At 41.2% G+C, this 20,910-nt stretch overlaps 1 protein-coding gene across 6 annotated transcripts in view; it reads right to left on the bottom strand.

The window, feature by feature from the left end:
• smap1 (small ArfGAP 1) overlaps positions 1–20,910 on the bottom strand; it is a 275,166-nt gene that overhangs the window by 98,069 nt on the left and 156,187 nt on the right. The gene's annotated exons all lie outside the window — the stretch shown is intronic.

Raw genomic sequence — 20,910 nt, 5'->3', positions numbered from 1 at the left:
AATCAGCTGAGGTGGCTCGGGCATCTTTTTCGGATGCCTCCTGGACGCCTCCCTGGGGAGGTGTTCCAGGCATGTCCCCCCGGGAGGAGGCCCCGGGGAAGACCCAGGACACGCTGGAGGGACTATGTCTCTCGGCTGGCCTGGGAACGCCTCGGTGTTCTTCCCGAGGAGCTGGCCGAGGTGTCTGGGGAAAGGGAAGTTTGGGCTTCCATGCTTAGACCGCTGCCTCCGCGACCCGGCCCCGGATAAAGCGGAAGAAGACGAGACGAGATGTGAAAGGGAGGGACAGAAAAGTATTTATGCAAACTGCTAGTTGTAGCAATTATACTGCAGCAGCCTTCATTAATGGGCAAGGAGCCTTTAATGCTATTTCTACTTCAAGCACAATAAGTGTCTCAGAGTGGGCTGATGACAGACTGAGAGCAGGGCTAGGAAGTCTGGTCAGATGTGAAGGGTTTTATAAATAAATCAATAAAAACAAACAAATAAATACAATAATTTCGATCAACTGAGCTTCTGCTCACTTACCGGTACGTATCCCCCCCCCCCCCCGCTCTCGCTTGTATCAGAATGCAAGCAATCGAAGGAATGAGACACTTATTATTAAAATGTTGACTTCAACAAATAATTAACCCTGAAACAAGTAAGTAAAGAGCAGTGTCTCTCCCCAGGGATTTCACACAGCATCCTGGCAAACTGCCATTTTGAAATAGCATTTTGCTTCTTGAAATGGCGTCAAAAATCCACACTATACGTTTTGTTAATACATTCCGTCGGTAAACAAGTAGTTGATGTGAGACAGACCTGAAAATGGTCTACACGGTATAGAACCCCGAGCTGAAGCTCAGTACCAAGTGGCTATGATTTGTGGTTGCTGAGAAAAAGGGTGTTTAAGACGGACAGACGTAAACCAGTATACCCTCCTCCTTCGGAGCGGGGGTATTTTAAAAAAAAAAAAAAAAAAAGAACACCCCACCACAATGAGATGAAAAAAAAAAACGTTTTGGAGGAGGGGAAAAAAAATCCATCCATTTTCAAGGGTTTTAAAATTAATTATTTATCCTTCAATTAAATTTGCAAACTGAAACCAAAAAGGCATAAAAAGTACAGCAACTGAAAGCTAAATGTGATCGTTTCAAAGCAGCATGTGCAAAACTTCGTGCGTCCTCGAGTCTGATCACATCTCAAAGCCTCAGCTATTATGCTGCTGACTGATAACGTTCAAGAGAGCAGTAGCAGTTATTTAAATAATAAATAAATGAATTGGGGGGGGGATATCTTTAGGCACAGGGCCTTTATGCTGCCCGTCACTCACAAAGTAATTTCAGTAAAAGCTCAGGTGCTGTTAAACATGATTGCAAGTGTGTGTGGATGCTCGAGTGTGTGCAGCTTGTATCTAGGTACAGAAAGAATATAATAGCAGAACCTCTATAATTGTCTCCCTGTTCCATTACAGGCTTAAAAAACACAAGCGAGCTTCACATTTCCCTTCATATTAGACAACTTTCCAGGAAGAGATGCTGCACAGACACGCTGCCACATTAAGAGTCCAGTCGAATGTGTGAAAGTCACACCACACACAAGCACTCTGGTCTGTATCTAATTACATATTCCGGAGTCATATTTGTTCGTAACAGGCTTCAGGGCTGCATTATGCAAAAACTACAGGTTCAAGTGGGTTTTCCACTTAGCCACACTTTACCCACAAAAGGCAGACAAATGAAAACAATTGACATGCGTGTACACCCCAGGACTCGTGCACACAACCTGAATGCCAAGACGATGACTTCTCCTTGGCATTCAGGCAGCATAATCACCAGTGAGGTACTAAGAGCAGAAAGTGAAGCAGGCTGATGATAAACTTGTTGCCATGACGGCAGTCGTATTCCTTCAGCAGCCTGGATCACACAGTTCGGGAACGGTAGAGCCGGGAATGTACACAGCAGAACCTTAGCTTAAGACTCGAAGGATCTAAATGATCTTGAAGGGGAAGAAAGGGCAATATATAGAGTAAATATAACAATAAAACACACATTGACGAACCTTATTCAAGACTTACAAAAGTTTTTTGTTCTAAGGTTGGAAAGTTAGTGTTTTGAAAGTAGCTCGAGCAAACTATTTCCGCAGTTTGAACAGCCCGCCATGATATTAATTTTATCCAATCAGAATGCACGTTCATTTTCTCTGCGTAACACTCATGACGCATGTATGTGCCCAGTTGTGTTGGCTCATTGAGGTTGGGAATAGCACGTGTGAATCGGAAAGTAGGATGAATTGTAAGTGATCGGCTACACAATGCCACAGTGTGTTGCTTTCGGGCGTAATAACAGGACCGATGGAAAGCAGAACGATCCTCCAGACGCGTCTTTTCACTCGTTTCCGCTGAAAAACACCAAGCGAGTTCGAGCTTTCTTCTCTTCTTTCGTCATCACCGGAGTCGAGAGTACCTCTCCTAGGTTCAAACTGGTACCCTTCGAAGCCATAGCCTGCTTGCAGTGTGTCTTGCGGGATCTCTTCGTACGATTCGACAGAGCTGTCGCTTTCACTTGATGCGCCCGACGCCATGATTACATGCTTCTCTCCTAGTGCAGTGGGTAGCGCTGACGTCACGGTCTTTTAAAAATGGCGACTCGTGCCGTTTAGCGTACCGACTATTATATTTACAATTACAAAGATATTTTGTTGTTTTCTAGTACATAAATTTGATAGAATACTTAAGAATACGTTACTTTGTCACATCAGCAACCGTATATATTGCCCTTTCTTCCCCTTTAAGGAACTAAGATCACTATAACTAGTGATCTTAGTTCCAGTCCAAAACTACACCTTCCATCATTACACAGCGCGCTGGTTACGAGTGGAGAACAGGGGTGTCTGACTACAATTAGCAAAAGGTCCGTTCATTCATGTTCGACACCACTTATCCATTTCTGGTTAAGGGGAAGATGGAACCAATCCCAGTGGACGTCGGGCGAGAGGCGGGGGACACCCTGGACAGGTCATTAGTCAATCATGGGGCTGCTGTTTGTCTTCTGAAGCTTTGTCCACATTCATACATTTCCGTTTTAAGTTTTAAAATGCATCACTTTTGCTACGTTTATGCCTCGCGTCCACATAACTCTGGAGTTTCTGAGCCTCTAAAATCAAGACTTTTGGAAACACTGCTGGCTACATTTTAGTTTGAAAACTAATGAACTTTAGAGTAAATGGGTGAAAATAGAGACGTCTGGAAACGACGATGCAGACACCCACGTTCACTTCCTGATTGGGTCTTAGTCAGGATGTATCCTTCCCTGATTCATCAGGTGACCCTTTTCAGAGGCGGGGGGGGGGGGGAGGCATACCAGCACACGCATGCCCACTGCACATGAATAGTCATACGATCCACATTTTCAGGCATGTTAGTATGGACTGAGATTGTTTTCATTTTGAAACTAAAATATATATTAGTGCGGATGTAGCCTTAGCCTATTTAGCAGTCTACTCTTTAATGAATTCACGAAAAAGAATAACGAGGCTACAGAAATAACCTTTAAAAGATCTTCGGAAAATCCGCCTCCTTATAAATCCTTCCTTCTACACCCATCACCCACAGAGAGATAGAAGCAGCAAGTCCATGTTTTCACTCATTTAATGCAGTGTTTAAATAATACAACTTATGTTTATTAATTTCATCAGTTTGTATGAATATGCGCAGTATTTATTTATTGATTGACTGCATTGGTACTGAAGTCGTACCATAACCATTCTACCATGCCAGGTACCGTACCAAACCCAACATGTTGGTACCGAACCAAATCTAATTATTATTATTATTATTTAAATGTGTTTGTCTCATCTCATCTCATTATCTGTAGCTGCTTTATCCTGTTCTACAGGGTCGCAGGCAAGCTGGAGCCTATCCCAGCTGACTACGGGCGAAAGGCGGGGTACACCCTGGACAAGTCGCCAGGTCATCACAGGGCTGACACATAGACACAGACAACCATTCACACTCACATTCACACCTACGGTCAATTTAGAGTCACCAGTTAACCTAACCTGCATGTCTTTGGACTGTGGGGGAAACCGGAGCACCCGGAGGAAACCCACGCGGACACGGGGAGAACATGCAAACTCCACACAGAAAGGCCCTCGCCGGCCACAGGGCTCGAACCCGGACCTTCTTGCTGTGAGGCGACAGCACTAACCACTACACCACCGTACCGCCCTAAATGTGTGGGTTTTTTTACTAATTTTCTTAATATACACTAATCACTAAAGAGCACGTACAGTTTTGTTGTACATGTTACAATGACAGGAAAGGCTCATCTAATACACATGCACACATTATAGGTATCTTAGAAGAAAGAAGAAACCTTTGTCACATACACACTTCAAGCACAGTAAAATTCATCCTCTGCATTTAACCCATCTGAAGCAGTGAAAACACACACACACACACAGCAGTGGGCAGTCACACACAGCGCCCAGGGAGCAGTCAGAGGTCAGGTACCTTACTTAAGGGCACCTCAGCACCTCAACCTAACTCGCCGGCCGCTGGGTCCGAACCCAGAACCTTCTTGCTGTGAGGCGACAGCGCTAACCACTGCACCACCGTGCCGCCCCTGAAGCAAATCTTCAATTTGCTGTTGAAAGTTCTTGAATTATTTGCTTTATTTAAATAAATACTAACAATATAAAGTATCAAATGAACAAGTACGTCACTGCTCAGTTTAAGTCGGTGGAAATGGATTATTCTAAGAGGACTACATTTTAGACACCCACACACACGGAATGTTTCTTTCATGAACTATATATACTTAAAATATTTTATCCCTTAGGTCACATGCACATTTTCTCTCAATGAGAGAGCACACTTTGGGCTCACTTAATTTTTCAAGAAAGCAAAATAGTAAATTAAAATGAGTAAAGGAAATCTTGTTTGCGCGTTTAATTATGAAGACATTTTACTACATTACACTCACTCGTGCGCGCACACACACACACAAAAAGAAGTGTGGCATCTCTCCAGGGCTCTGTTCTACTCTGATTAGCCAATTACTGCTTCGCTGGTCATGGTTTTGAGTCTTCAGATATCTGTCCATTCCAATCAACACAAGATCGCACAATTATCTCAGACAACTCAATCCAGGTACTCTAATCAAGTCTGCACGCACAGTTGAAGAACTGAATTAAACAAGTGTTTGAATTTATTAAATCTGGTCAGTAAAGCTCGTGTGCGCCCCCATCTCATTTTGCTGAAGTGACATGCGGAAACCGTGGCCCACTCCAACTTCCGGCTGATTATCAGGTGCCTCAGGTTCTGGATGAGGTGCGCTTAGAAATTGGTTAAACAGGATTCGATGCTAGCACAGACTGGAATTCGAAACTCTTGGTTTAGATAAAGTCGACAAGCCATTATATTGCGTGAGCTCTTCAGCAGGGTGTACGGCACAGTTTAAATGTCTTCCACGGAAATGCGTCAGGAATCGAAGCATTCTGCAGGGATGTGATTTGGGGCTGGTGAAATTATCTGAAAATTTTAGGCGGGGGTCTGGGGGCCGCAGGCCCCCAGCTGGTCCAGGGCAGCACCCTGGTGGGGGGACAAGGGGGGTGAAGCCCCCCGAAGCTCCTGGGTTCTGGGGTTTTCTGACTTAAATTGTACTAAAATGGCAAGCAAACACACAAGAAAAAACTCGTCATGATTAACAAATTCAAGCCAATTTAATGGTCAACATGCAACTCTGAGCCCCTATAGTAAATTCAATGATTCTTAACTGACAAAAAGCCAAAACATGAAACCTAAAAATGTCATTCTAAATTAAATCATCTGCATTAGAATAAATAGAAAATTGTATAAGGAAAAACAAAATTTATACTTTCAATTACTGTAGAAGTTGAACATACCTAAATGTGCCTTTTCAAACAAACATGATGCAACATAAGGATTCATCCACCATTATTTATTAAACTCTATTGCTCCTGGTAGTCTCCCGGTTTGCTTCTTATGTATGGCAACTTCTAATATTTGATTAAGTTACTGCACACCCCGTTTAGACAGGGTAACAGGATTGACACAAAAAAAATTAGTCACACATAGACTACTTACCAAAACTGAAATTTTTAAGTAAATATTCTCAGATTCAGTTCATTCTGCCATCCATATAAAAGGTGAGAATATGTAGATCCTTGGCAACAAATAATTTCAATAATAGCTTTTGGGAGCATTTATTTTTGTTATGTGGTTAATCACGGTAACAGAACTGACACAAACCTCTGGGACAGGTACAAAAATTAACAAAACAAACATCGAAAAAATATCTTTTCTTAATGGCATTTTCAATTTGTGACGACATATGTCCATTGTGGTTTCCACAGTCTTGTCGCTGAACATGAAAAAGTTTCAATTCCACCTTTGGCTAACATTAAGAATCATGTCTGAAAAAAAGCCTCTTTTCAGTGGGACAGCCATTTTTGCTCATTTTCGACCCTAAAATTTGCTACAAAATGCACATTTATGAACCAAAAGTAGTCAAATTTTGAAATGCAAGGTAGAACTGATAATGTTTTATCATATGAGACCATAAAAAAGGTTTTAGAAATCTCAAAATGTAAACAAAACACGTCCGGACAAAAAAAAAAACGTTTTCTGTGAAATTGACTCGTATACAGAACTGTACACTTGAGGATTTTCATATGCAAGAATAAAAATCACTTTCACTAAACAACATTCACAAAAAATGTGTTTGCAATTAATTGGGATCCACTGTTTTTATCATTTCAACCACGCATCAGACCCTCGGCCAATTGAAAATGTCTTTCATGCACTTTTCTCCCTCATGAGAATTTTGAAAAGTTGGCAAGTATGTATTATTTGCACTAACATTTTAATATTGAATAAACAAATCAAAATTGTGTATAATTACCTTACATCCACGCTGTGGGAAATGTTTTGAGCGAAAATTAAAACTAACTTCGAGTGAAAAAGGTGAAATAATCTGTGATGATGTTGGCAGAGACTCGGAGGTAAAGTGAGAGGAGGCGGGAGGGGTCAAGCATCACTGCCGCCTCACAGACTCACTTTCCCGGGTTAAACTCCCACCGCTCCCCCTCGCTCTAGCTTTTGTTTTCACTGAGTAGCCATTTTGATTTGTAAACTAGAGCCGTGATTTAAACTGCTGTTTCTTCGGACGTAACTAAAACAAACTGAAATAAAAACCGCCCCTTCTTTTCTCCTCAGAAGGTTTAGGCTCCGATGCTAACCTTTTCACCACAGCTTTCATAGCGTGCGCATCCAAGATGCAACAGATGACGCGAGGCCCCGTTGCCACGGCAACCTTCGTCACCCCGCGAAAACATACCCAACTGTCGCACGTGCAGTGACACCATCACCACTCGCAGGTTTATTATGGGGAAAGAAATGAGCTGGGTTGTTTTTTTTCTTCTTCCCCATGTTTATTTACTTTAAAAAAACATACACACACACCAAACTGATGATCAGGTGCATCTTTACGCTCGATCATGGAGGCTGCCATCTTTCAACTCTTTCTTTGAAGAGAGCTTACGTACAGCTATCTAACAAGCGTGTTCATTGGTTGTTACAGAGCGATGGGCCAATCACGTACCTCGTTTCATCTCAATGACGGAATTACTGAAAGTCGGAACGAATAGGATATGAATGCGGATTTTTGAGAGAAAAATCAGAAAAATTTTTTCAAAATTTTGAGGTGAAAAAAAGTGGAATTCGCGGAAAAATCACATCCCTGATTCTGGGTGTGACCAACGAGGACCAGACATCAGGGATGCACCAGTCTGATATCGAGTATGTGATTTGTCTAAAACATGGAACTGGTTTTGGACTGAAAATCATATTTTCTGATCCAATCCACTGTGAGTTTGGCTGATATCACATGTTTCATACTTGAACACTGGACAGGAATTGTGGGAATCCAAGTGACAGGATGCAGTCCAAGACCGACTGAAAGCACAGATCAGATAAACGGGACTCTGTAGAAAATTAGATTTAGTCTGTTCTTCACCAACCGGGACCAGCTCAAACACAAACGCTCAATCCACACAAGCATAGAGTCTACACAGTATGGCAGGATCTGAAGCAAATAAAACACCTTCACACATCGTCTTCCTGTTCTTCTCTGGAAGCAAAAGCATCTACTTCCAAGAACGTGTTTAACACACGTGCTGTCGGCCAGAGATTCTCATCTCTCTCTAATGTTGCCTTTTAGCTCCCTACAAAAGCCCACTATTATTCCCCCCCACACACACCCATCCTCCATTCCCTCTCTCTTTCTCATGTTACTATACTCACTGCTGTCACTGGATCAGCACGGCTTCCTACACATACACACCACCAGAGCGCCATTTTAAAATCAATTCACATACTGACCTGGGGTCAGTACAACACACACTGCATTCGCGCAGTATACAGTCCGAGATCGGGTAGGGAGTGACTGTAACCTCGTGTGAGGAAGCACACCCACACGCAGGGGTGACGGCAAAGGCCGGGAAAATCATTGTAAGGTTCTGTGCTTGCTTGCTCCAGTACGGCACATCAGTGAAATATTTATGGAGATTAAAATCCCAATGACGGGCAAATAAGGAAGACAGAATACATCAAATGCAGCAAACCGAAACATGCATAATAACAGAAGCACTTTAACTCTGTGTTGCATCATACTGCAATTTCATGGCTGTATTAAGTGCCTCTGATATAAAATCCACAACAGTGCCGGATTCACCAATCTACTTCTAGCACACTGGCAGAGAGAGGTGCGAATCTCTAGACTCATCACAATTTCATTTCCATTCAGAGTGCCAAAATACAATTAGGAGGAAAAAAAAAAAAGTCTTTATTCCTCTTCATTTTCACTTTCTCGAGCATGCACCTTTTTTTTTTTTTAAAAACAGCACTACTTGCTGCTTTTAAAAAGACAATATAATTTTGATCACACAAGGCTTAATGCATTTCTTTTATATGAGCAATGTGGGTACTGCTGACATTTTACATTTTAGACAACAACAAAAACAAAAAGGAGCATGATGCATCCACCTCTGTAAAAGTCTGACATTTTGTGCATCAATGCAGAATCCTTCAACAGAGTAGCTTCAAGTACACAAAGGAATAATGCCTGGACTAATCACACGGATATTGACCAATGCATGTCCAACGGACAAGGAGAACGGAAAATGAAATATATTTTTTATATATATTAGTACACAAATATCAGAGGTCTCAGATCAAACAAAGGTGACCTGCAATCTAGGACTGCGCAGGCTGAATCCAAGCCAGATATCATTATGATAAGAGAATCCAAGCTGTATTAGACAATCCAGATAGAGCACTTTTTGAATACTCCATTGAACGCAAGGATCAGGCAGACCAAAGCCAATGGGGTGGCAGGTCTTGGAACCTACCAAGCATGAGAACAGTTGCCACAGTGAAGCTCAGCTCAGGAACTCTCCTACTGTCATTGCTATGTAGGCCACCAAGCAATTGCAGTGAAGCAAATCAACTGGTACACAGAAAACCTTGACGAGCTTCGCTCAAGAACCAGTGCTACCACTACACTCCTAATTGGTGATTACAATGTTCACCACAGAGTGGTTACAGAGCAACATTATGGATGATTAAGGTCTGCAGGCTCCAACGCTGCGTGCTACCCATGGGTTAACCCAAATTGTCAAGGGTCCTACCCATCAAAAAGGAAACAGATTGGACCTCATCATGTGTGATACACCACTACTGCACTCAGATGTTCTGATAAGTCCAGAACTTGGCAGTGCAGACCATTATCTGCTGGAAATGTCACTACAAATTTCCACAGTCCAGGAGCCAACTGCTCCCACAGAGACATGGATATACTCCAAAGCAAACTGGAATGGCTTACAAGAAGACCTTGGAGGGAGTGATTGGGAAAATATGCTCAATCCAGATGACCCAGAGCGCTCATGCTCAAATGTGATTCGGGTAATACAACAAGCCATGCACCACCACATCCCCCAAAGAACACTCAGAACCTTGACTGGGAAGCCGGAATGGTACAATGAAGCATGCGCAAAAGCAGAAGAAACAGGAAAAAAAGGAAAAAAAAAAAAAAAAAACGGTGACAATATAAAATCCAACAATACCCCAGAAAATAGATTCAAATACAACCAAGCTCAAAATGGTTACATGCATGTGACTCGCATAGCCATGAGTGATCATAGGACCAGGGTCAAGGAGAAGATGACCACAGAACTCAAAGAAGGAAGCAAGCACTGATGGTGGACAGCTAAATGGCCAGTAGGAGAAGAGGGGAAATGTGATATTCCTCTCCTAATACTCCATGATCAAACATCCATGCACACTGAGGAGAAAACTGAATGTTTCAGGAGATCTTTGCTGAGAAGCCTACCACTCCAAAAGATGAACAAGAGATCCCCGAAGTGTCCAGGCAGACATACTATTCTATAAAGATGATCACATTCTGGCCAAAACATGTCAGAAAGTTCCTATCAAAGCTTGATATAAACAAAGCAACAGGACCAGACTCTATCCCTGCCAACAAGCAGGGATAGACAAGCAGTACCTGAACTACCAAAGCCACTTGGTCAGGCTCTTCCAGCTACCGATGGACAAAATTCATGCCCAAACAATAGAAAACTGTCCAGGTCATACTATGCTATAAAAAGGACAAACATGATCCAAACAATTACAGGCCAGTCTCCTTACTCAGCATCGTTAGTAAGGTCACGGAAGCCCTTATGAACAGGGCACAACAGAAGGATATACACAAACATGGGCTTGTATCTGACAAACATTTTGGATTCCGAGCAGGATATTCCACCATAGATGCATTAACATACATCACTCAGAAGGCAAATGATGCCCTGGACAAGAGGCAAGAAAGTCACCTGATCTGCCTTGACATTAGTAAGGCCTTTGATAGGGTTTGGCACAGAGGCTTGATAGCCAAGCTTTCTGCCCTAGGCCTGAAAGGCAACCTCCTAAACTGGAAAGTAGACTCTCTCACAGACAGAAAACTGAAAGTTACTATCAGTGTAGCATCAAGTGCTAAGGCTATAAATGCTGGCATCCCCCAAGGGTCTATCCTTGGCCCACTACTGTTTATCATCTACACTGATGACATAGCAGAAAAAAAAACAAAAAAAACACATAACCAGGCTCACTTGTATGCAGCTGACATCAGTACCGAGCATTATAGAGAACGGACAGTCTAGGAGGGCTCAAGCAGCCAAATCCCTCAATGAAAACCGAAAAGAAATTTAAGACTGGGAAAATGAATGGAAGGTCCTCTTTGGAGATGCAAAATGCAAAAGCATTACAATCAGTTGCCTGCAGGATGCTGCAGACTCACACCCTCAACTGAGTTTTATGGATGATATACTCAGAGGTAGAGACGGTAGAACTATTGGGAATCACCATACGCAAGGACCTTAACTGGAACCATAAATAAGGCTTTAGATGCTGGTAAGCGGCTTGGTCTGCTAAGAAAGGCATCTTCCTATTTAAAAACAACTCAGTGCTACCATTTACAAGAGTATGCTCAGATCACACATGGAATACGCTTCCACTGTATGGATGTCAACATGTGAAACCAAAATAGCGAGGCTCCATTCAGTCCAAAAAAGGAGGCATAAAAATCCTCCTCTTCCCTCCAGTTGCCCTAAATAAGGCACGGATCCAGCCCTTGGACCAACGCAGACAAGTTGGAGCCTTGACCTTTCTTTACAGAAGGCACCACAGAGAAGCACCCTCTCTGCTGAATGATCGAGTCCCGAAACACAAAGAGGTACATCAAGTTACATGTCAGTCAAGCTCCCAACACAAGGAAACTCTGGAGTCCCCTGACTCTCATACAGTTACCCAGAAAAGAAAAGAAACATTCCCATCAACCACCATAGACCTGTGGAACAAACGTCCAGAAGAACTAGTCACCATAAGAGATCGGCAGAAATTCAAAAGTGAAGTCAACACCTTTGTCGGTGCACACTGCCAGCATCCTGTCCATCACTGACAGCCCTGCTGCTAAGCTGAGAGAAGACTCAGTTTAAAAAATAAATAAATAAATAAATAGAGGGACTTGCGATACTTATTATTTTTCCCCCACTACTAAGGCTAAAACATTGTCTGAAGTACTGTGTTTATGCAGGACATAACACTAAGGCGGACAAATAAGTAGCCCAGGCACTTGGAACAAGAAGCATTAGTATCAGGTCTATTAATATTTTTTCTATTCAAAAAATGTCATAACATCCATTTGAGGTTGTTTATCCCCAAACCCTTGGGCTAGAGAAAACCATCAAATATGTTTAGAGCTTTTACTTCAACCAGTCGGCTTCATTTGTACATTGGGCCATTGATCTTAGAAAAGAAACGCAGCCTAACCGTTATGCAAGGGAAAAGAAACGACAACATAACCACTATATTTCCAAACTCTCAGGTGAGTGTGAACTCCGACCATAAAATACAGGGCTCGCAAAGACAACAGTGAGACAGAACCAGAAAAGAATACAAAAGGCACCATTTGAAGTTGGAAGCGATAATGCTACAACTCTCAGAGCACTGCAAAACTAAACACACAAAACTGCTTCACAGCAAATGGTGAAAGATAGACTGGTCTGCCTGGGAGCCATAACTATTTGGACAAACCCAAAGATGGAAAACGCCCTTTCCCCTTGATCTATCGTAAACCAGCTGCGGTCCATAACACCATCCCGAGTCCCAGGCTACACCACATCCACACAGCCATGAACCAGAATGTTCCATGGATCTCTGGAGAGCAGGCTTTCGTACTGTGAAAATGAATTATATCTAAATTATAGATGTATTCTACCCTCACACACACACACACGAGATAAATTTAACCCCCCCCCGCCACACACACACAAAACAAACCAAAAAAGTGAATTTTGCAGCACTGTGAAACACACAGCTTTTATTTTATTCTCTGGGTCACTGGACCCTTACCTCCTGCCCATCACTCACCACTCCACCGCACCCTGACAAGCACATGAAATCCTCGCCTCATCTATCACTGCACAAGTGTTTGAGAGGTGAAAGAGACTGGAGGAATGACTGACAGGCTTTTACTTCTGCTCTGACCCAACACTAGGCATTTAAATGATATATTGTGCAATGATGCATTGTAATACAAATTTATAACAACTCAACTAAATGAAATAGATTAATCACTATCATCAGGCTACATCATCTCTGTTTTTCCTTGCTGTAATTGCATTGTTTAGACAGCAGAGGGCAAATGCATGCAACTTCACCGTAAGAGGAAGTAACACAGCTCGAATGCAGCGAAAATGCACATCTAAGACGAGAAGGGGCTATTGCGCGATTGTACAAATGGATTTAACATGGGTGCTCTCTTTTTACAGATTTCTGAAAGCACAAGTAAAGAGAAGAAAATTGAGGTAGTACAAAATGTTCATAAATTTTTAGTATATTGTCTGTAAATATCCTGTGTATTATCTGTATATGGAGTACTGTTTATATTGTTGATCGCATACGTTTATAATGTATACTGCATATAGATATTTACTGATAGATATTTTTACGCATTTATATATATATATATATATATATATATATAAAAATAGTGTATAATGGTGTATATTTTAATAATACTATACTATAATAGTGTATATTATAGATAGATCTATTATCTTGAGATTATATTGTATTATAGATATTTTAGACACTAATATAGGTATTGTACATTATATATAATAGTTATACTAGTTATTGTAGATTGCATATTTATTATATTGTGTAATGTCTATTGTCCACATTACACAGTACATATACATACAGTTCTCTTCTATTGCAAATACACATCTTATATTTACACTCCCCCCCCCATGTATTGCTAGAGAAACACCAACTGCCGGAACCAAATTGTGAACATACCTGGCCAACAAACATGATTCTGATTCTAAATGTTTATTAAGAAAAGGTCTGTGTGTTAATAACTTTTTCCATTTTTATGAAAAGGGAATATTTTACCTTTACCAAAATGTGGAGCAATAATTATTGCTGGTTAAGAAAATGAAAAGTTTTTTTTTTAAATAAATAAACCAAAGGAATATTTAAGTTGATAAAGAATATGAAAATAAATGTTGCTTTTTTGGTAATAAAATTCTTTATTTTTTTCAAAAAATATCATGGGAAAATCAAATCACGAACTCAATATTGTGAATCGAATCGTGAATTGGGTGAATCGTTACGTGTCTCTCGAACACATTTAAACAATAATGCAAACCAGTGGTGCTGAGGCAGTTCCAGCCATCAGATTCTACTGCCAGTAGGATTGTTAAATACAGGTTGATCATAGTACTTCTCTTCTTAAAAAGTAAGCCTGTTCTGTGCCTTACGCCCAATAGCTATGAATTTTTATTTTTATATGCAGCACTCACATCACGCTGGAAGTTAAAGGCAACTCCTGTAGTGTCAGTCTGGCTTCAGAAATTAATCTGGCTTCTTGCTGAGAAGCAATATACTGACAGAGTAAGAAAGTCCAAGATGTTGTTTTCTCACTTTTATGTGATAAAACACGTAGAGAATAAAACATCAGGTACATGCTCAGACAAAAATAATTCACTTCAGGGAGAGTGATAGATAAATAAATAAATAAAATGTATTTTATTCCTTTTACACCGCAGAGATTTGCTAATGATCATTTTTAATTTATGAATAAATTACATGTGCATTTGAACAGTTTACAGTTACATTTGATGTTGAACTTCCATGAGACAAGTTCGTTCCTGTGATCACTTTCATGACAGCTTCTTGGTTTTCTTTCTCTGAAGTTAAAGTGCATATCACGGGTACATTCAGGAGCAAGACCAATGTAATTCTCCTATTTTATAGTAAACTTTGGTCAAATATCTGTCACATTTTGCACTGCGCAACACCAGAAAAATTCAGTTGAAATCAAGCCATTTGAGGCGAATTGGTCCGCCTCTGAAAAAACTTGCCATTTGGATTTCCCAGCAAACACTGATTTTCGTGACGTCGCGTGCGGGACGCCTCCCTCTGAATCCTACGCCAGCGCTGGTTTGTTTATGAGAAAACGACCTGGTGGTTTTCTGCAAATTTCTTCAACGTTATCACGTAATTATTAAAATGGTTAACAGATGTATCGTAGGAGGGTGTAGCAACACCGATCATGATGGGATTAGTACTCATCGTTTCCCAAAAGACCGGACAATGAGAGAGAAACGGGAGCGCTTGGTCTACACAGGCTGTGCACTGAAACTGCGCAAAGCTCGCGCAGCCTGCTGGTGCTTCCGCATCTGGCTCCAGGCTCCCTTGGGATTTTTCCAGACGCGTTTTATTTTATTTCCTTCTGCTGTAGACAGATGGCCTTGTGCAAAATTACCCTTCTGGATGAGTGTGTAAAGGAACATACTTTCATACATATTTAAAAAAAAAAAAACGAAATTGGTCCAGGATATGCACTTTAAAGCGACAATATGTGAATTGTTATTTATCTGCTCCTGCGCCCCCCACAGTTGTAAAGGGTAATTCAGTTTTATGCCACCATCATAAATACAAGTCATGCTTTGAGCTCCCCTCACGGACAGCTGAGTTTGCTGAAGGATACGGAAAGGCAGAAGCCACAGAACCATGTCGACTGACAAGGGAGAGTAATATTACAGCATTTTACACAAATACAAATGCCTAATTTTATTTATTGTGACATTGGAGATAAACAGCATACGAAAATAATAACAAAAAAGAAAAAAACAGTTAAAATTGTTGTCAATAAAATACGCTTGTGTTTTCAGGCAACATACACTGTTTGCCAAGTGTCTGAATGCAGTGTGTGTGTAATCGAATAAAACGTTACGTTGTTGGCGACATGATATAGGCACATATTGTACATAACATACATTGGGCAGCATAATTTATTACAAGCTAGACGAGTTAGATTTGCAAAGTTGCAAGCTTTCAAGGCTCATATGACAGGAGATTGACCAAGACTGACCAAATGTATTGGTGTGAGATGAATTCATTTATTTGCATGCTAGCCTGAGCTTAGGAGAATTTTGCCATCTGAAAAAACTACAACCCTCCGTGAGACAGGAACAACACACAAGTTTACACCCGATGTCACAAACTTCCATAAATAACATTGGGAGGGATGTACAGCCGTACCGCAGTCGAAGTTCGCACAAATATTGCGTGCAACTCGAAATAGTAGCATGCTAAGCTAACATCACACTAACACAGACTTATCTAATGCTGGGGGATGTTAATGGACACTGAACAGCTAGTCAGCTAAACTAAACTTACAAATCTTGGATGCCCCGACACAAAGTGATACAAATTTGGGTGGCAAGTTCGCCAACAAAGCAAGACAACAACCAACACAAGAGCACTTATTACCAGTACTGATGTCCGAGTGTTAGCTAGCAGGTTTGCTAACATGACTTCGAGATGAAGCTAGCGACTAAACCTCTGTTGAAATGGTTTGGCTTATGATCAAAAGCTAGCGAGTCGACAGCTTGGCTAACAGCCAAACACTAGCAAGGCAGCTAATGTAAGATCACTGACAAGTTCAACAAAAAGGCGGCCAGATCGACATCTGTCTTACAGGTTTTTCTCTCTCTTAGCTCTCAAGTTAAATCCAGTCCAAGATTTACTATTGTCTGGTCTCTCGCTCAGTCAGTCATTCTCTTGTTTTCTCTTCCTGGCTTCCTCCGTCGTCTTTGGTCTCTTCACCTCTGCCATGATGTCCATAGTGAGAATACCAATCTATTCTCTGAAGGCCCATAGTTGCTGATGTGAGACATGGTGCCGTACAGAGTTACCCAGTTCTCGAGGTGCTATAAAGCGTAATGCAGTTCTTGCAAGCGGTCTCCAGGACGCACCACCAGAGTTACAGTACATAGTGCTGGCGAACCGAGTGTAAAGTCAGAAGACAAGCCGTTCTCCCTATTACAAAATCAAAATGATTCTGAAGCCGATTTTTTTTTTTTTAGGTAGAATTAATAAAATTTAAATAAGCAAAATTTAATAAGAATACAGCTCGTCACATCACTGAAAAAAAATTGGTAATGACAAACTCCTATCCTGAAGACTCTGCAAGTTGAAAACTTCCTGTTCTCAAAGACTCCTTCCATAAACCGTTAAACAAACATGCTCTTACACAAAGCATCATGCTCCCTGAATGGATATTTTCTGTTTATTAGCCTTATATATAGATTGTTCTCAATCAAGTGCCTGGGAACTAGCTGTTGCTGTTGTTTTACAATCAGGGTACGCAAGCTAAAAATCACATTTAACACTTATCTTCAATATCAAAAGGCTTGACTAAATAAACTTGGTTGTTTATTGTAGCCCTGTGATAGCTCTATTTACCATGCAAAAAAAAAAAATTTGGTGAAAACGTTATTTTTGGTGAATGTATGGCAATATGCGCCATATTTAGCAAAATTACTCGTGTCATTTAGAAAAAATGCTTTTTTGACCACAGGTAGCTCCAAAAGGGATGCACTTACATCATTCTTTATACCATAAAACACATATTTGGTTCCATATCATTGGAAACATAGTTAAGTTTTAATGTTGAATGCCAGTAAGTTTTCAGACTATTTTGATCAAATTAGTATGTAATTGTGTCAAAAAAAAAGTCCTCTCCGAGACAGCTCATTTTTCAATATAAAATAACATATCTAAAATGATTATTTTCATCCTAAAATGTGGTCAAGATATTGGGACACAAATATTAGAGACAACTAACACAAAGCCTACAGCCTTATATTTAAAAGCGCTATGGAAGTAGTGGATTCTGAATTGTCAAAAAAAAAAAGTCCTCTCCGAGAATCACTTCATTTGTTTCTCCCAGCCCTGCTTAAAGCGACACTTAATCTTGTTATAATACAAACTATTCCACATGCCTATCTGTTCTTTAACTTGTCCTTCACTTAAAAACTGGTACAAGAACCAGTTTGAATCAATTTGAATTTTGGACCCCGTGACACAAACTTTGTACCCTGATTGTAAAACAACCCGGAGAGAAACAAATGTATTTGAACCTTTTGGAACAAATACAGCTGGCACGACTGTCAGACCTGCCGTTCTAGACAATTAATCCACATCTGACCAGAGTGCAAAGACGACGGACAATTTTTTCAAAATCAGGAGCACACAGGTACAGTGTATGTGGACACGATGAGAAAAGTGAGCAAAATTAATGCACTCAAAATGAATGCACTCCCCACATCTCAGAGCCCAAATTCTACACAACTTGTTGATTTTGTCACAGGTGCAAACACATCATGCTACACTAAAAAACTAAATGTTTTGAGTGTCATGACTTACGACATGGAATCTTTCCTTCAGCTGAACTCAAATTACAACAATTAGTTCTGCTCCACTAATTTGACTGGACAAGCGGTGCTGATATTTAGTCGAACAGCACTGGTACATTTCACTCTGCATCACTCCCCTCGTCTGTCTCCACAATTCTAGCAATAGTGCTTTACCCTGAAACCATTACTAAACTTGTGGTGTGTTTGAAATGGGGAAAATGCTGCCCCAGTAGGGCATCTAACAAGACAGCGAAGCATCAAGGATTGTTCGAACCTGACCAAACTCTCGTTTCCTGCCCCCAGTTGAAGGCAACATTGATGTATCCTGAATGCTGCCTACTACCCATAAATCTATGCAGCAGCTCCCTCAAGCAACAGGGAAGAATAATAACGCAGGATCAGCGTTCACAGAAAAGCAATTTTGTATACAAATAGATTTGGGGCTTTTTTTGGCTTATATTTTTGAAAAGTTACTGACGAAATAATAAACATAATACTCTTCTATAACCCCATAACTGTAACCAAATAAATTAGCTTGATTTTCTTTGTTTTGTGAGGAATCCGTTAGCCAACTAGCTAACTGATTTAGTTACACAGTGCGCTGACATGTGTTACTCTAAATGCTATCCTAAAACAGCGTTCAAAACGAACATCCTCAGAAGATGCCTTCAGTCACAAGTCCCGCCTTATGAGACACCTGTCCATTACAGCAGTGAGACAACAAGGCAGCAACCTTCGGTTTCTAACGCAGCCTTAGCACAGACAGTCAGTGTGTACGCTGCATGGCAACACACAACACTATCCTTCTGTGGCTTCAATGGGAACCGTTTTTGTTGACTGTACAAATTTTGTCCATATTGTGCCAGGTACTTGATATTGATTTTTTATTCATAGAAGAATTTATACAACACACTGACAGTCTGTGTAGGGCAGCACGGTGGCGTGTAGTGGTTAGCACTGTCGCTTCACAGCAAGAAGGTCCTGGGTTCGAGCCCAGTGGCCGATGGGGGCCTTTCTATGTGGACTTTGCATGTTCTCCCCATGTCTGTGTGGGTTTCCTCCGGGTGCTCCGGTTTCCCCCACAGTCCAAAGACATGCAGATTAGGTTAACTGGTGACTCTAAATTGACCATAGGTTTGAATGAGTGCGTGAATGGTTGTTTGTCTCTATTGCCCCTTTTCCACCAAAGCAGTTCCAGGGCTGGTTCTGTTTCCACTGACAAAGAACTGGCTCTGGGGCCAGAAAAAACGGTTCCAGGCTAGCACCAACTCTCTGCTGGGCCAGAGGAAAGAACCGCTTACGTCGGGGGGGGGGGGGGGGGGTGTTAAGACCAACAACAGTAACAAGACCGTGAACGATCGCCATTTTTAAGCGGCGAGAAGCAGCAGCTGTACAAACGCGAAGTCATCCATTATTATTATTATTGTTGCTGCTGCTGCTTCTTCCGTGTTGTTTTTGCTTCGATATTCGCGCCAAGGTTTAAGCAAACGTAGCGACATAACTGACGTATACAGCGACGTAATGACGTGGCACCGTGAGCTATGGAAAAGCAAACTGGTTCTCAGCTGGCTCGCAAGTTGAACAAGTTGTGAACCAGTACCAGCCCCGAACCAGCCCTGGAACTGATTTGGTGGAAAAGGGGTACATGTGGCAGCCCTGTGATGACCTGGCAACTTGTCCAGGGTGTACCCGCCTTTCGCCTGTAGTCAGCTGGGATAGGCTCCAGCTTGCCTGCGACCCTGTAGAACAGGATAAAGCGGCTAGAGATAATGGATGGATGAACTATTGTATAAACGCAATATCCCACCTAACAGCCCTGCTGATGTGGCAATCATTACCTGTGGGTAAATCACCGCTGGGCTGATATTCAGTACAATAACTAGCCAACTATCTGAACATATAGTACCAGTCAAAAGTCTGGACACACCTACTTAATGGGTTTTCTTTATTTTTATTAATTAAAAAGACACTTCATGTGTCTTAATGACTTAATGATGGATGTCGTTTCTCTTTACTTGGTTGAGCGGGTCTGGACATAATATGGATTACTACAGTTGTGAAACAAAGCTATTTACTGTGCTATTATTTACTGTTTGAGCTCCAATGCATTAAGGCGGTAAGAAATTACACGAACTTTTGACAAGACATACAGTACCTGTTAATTGAAAAGCATTCCAGGTGACTACCTCATGAATCTGGTTAAGATAATGCCAGTAGTGTTCAAAGCGTCAAGATAAACAGTGGCTACTTTGAAGAATCTAAAATGACATTTATTTAAATTTCTTTTTTACTACATAATTCCATACATCATAGTTTTGATGTCTTCAGTATTGCTCTACAACATAGAAAATAGCCAAAATACAGAAATCCTAGCACTGTACAACACATTGGAGCCTCCTCATGCTCATGGAGGTACAGTAACTAATAAATTCATGATTTGCTCATCAATGTTGATAATATTTCTAAATATTTCACGCTGTACATCTCGGCTTTTATACATTTATATGCCTCTGAGCAACTCCTGCACGTGTACAGTCCAGCAATAGAGAGTCCGTCAGTAAGACTGCAAACCTGGGCTTT

The sequence above is a fragment of the Neoarius graeffei genome, chromosome 7 (genome assembly GCF_027579695.1).
Source record: "Neoarius graeffei isolate fNeoGra1 chromosome 7, fNeoGra1.pri, whole genome shotgun sequence".
NCBI classification, from domain to species: Eukaryota; Metazoa; Chordata; class Actinopteri; order Siluriformes; family Ariidae; genus Neoarius; species Neoarius graeffei.
This window is presented reverse-complemented; position numbering and strand designations above follow the sequence as displayed.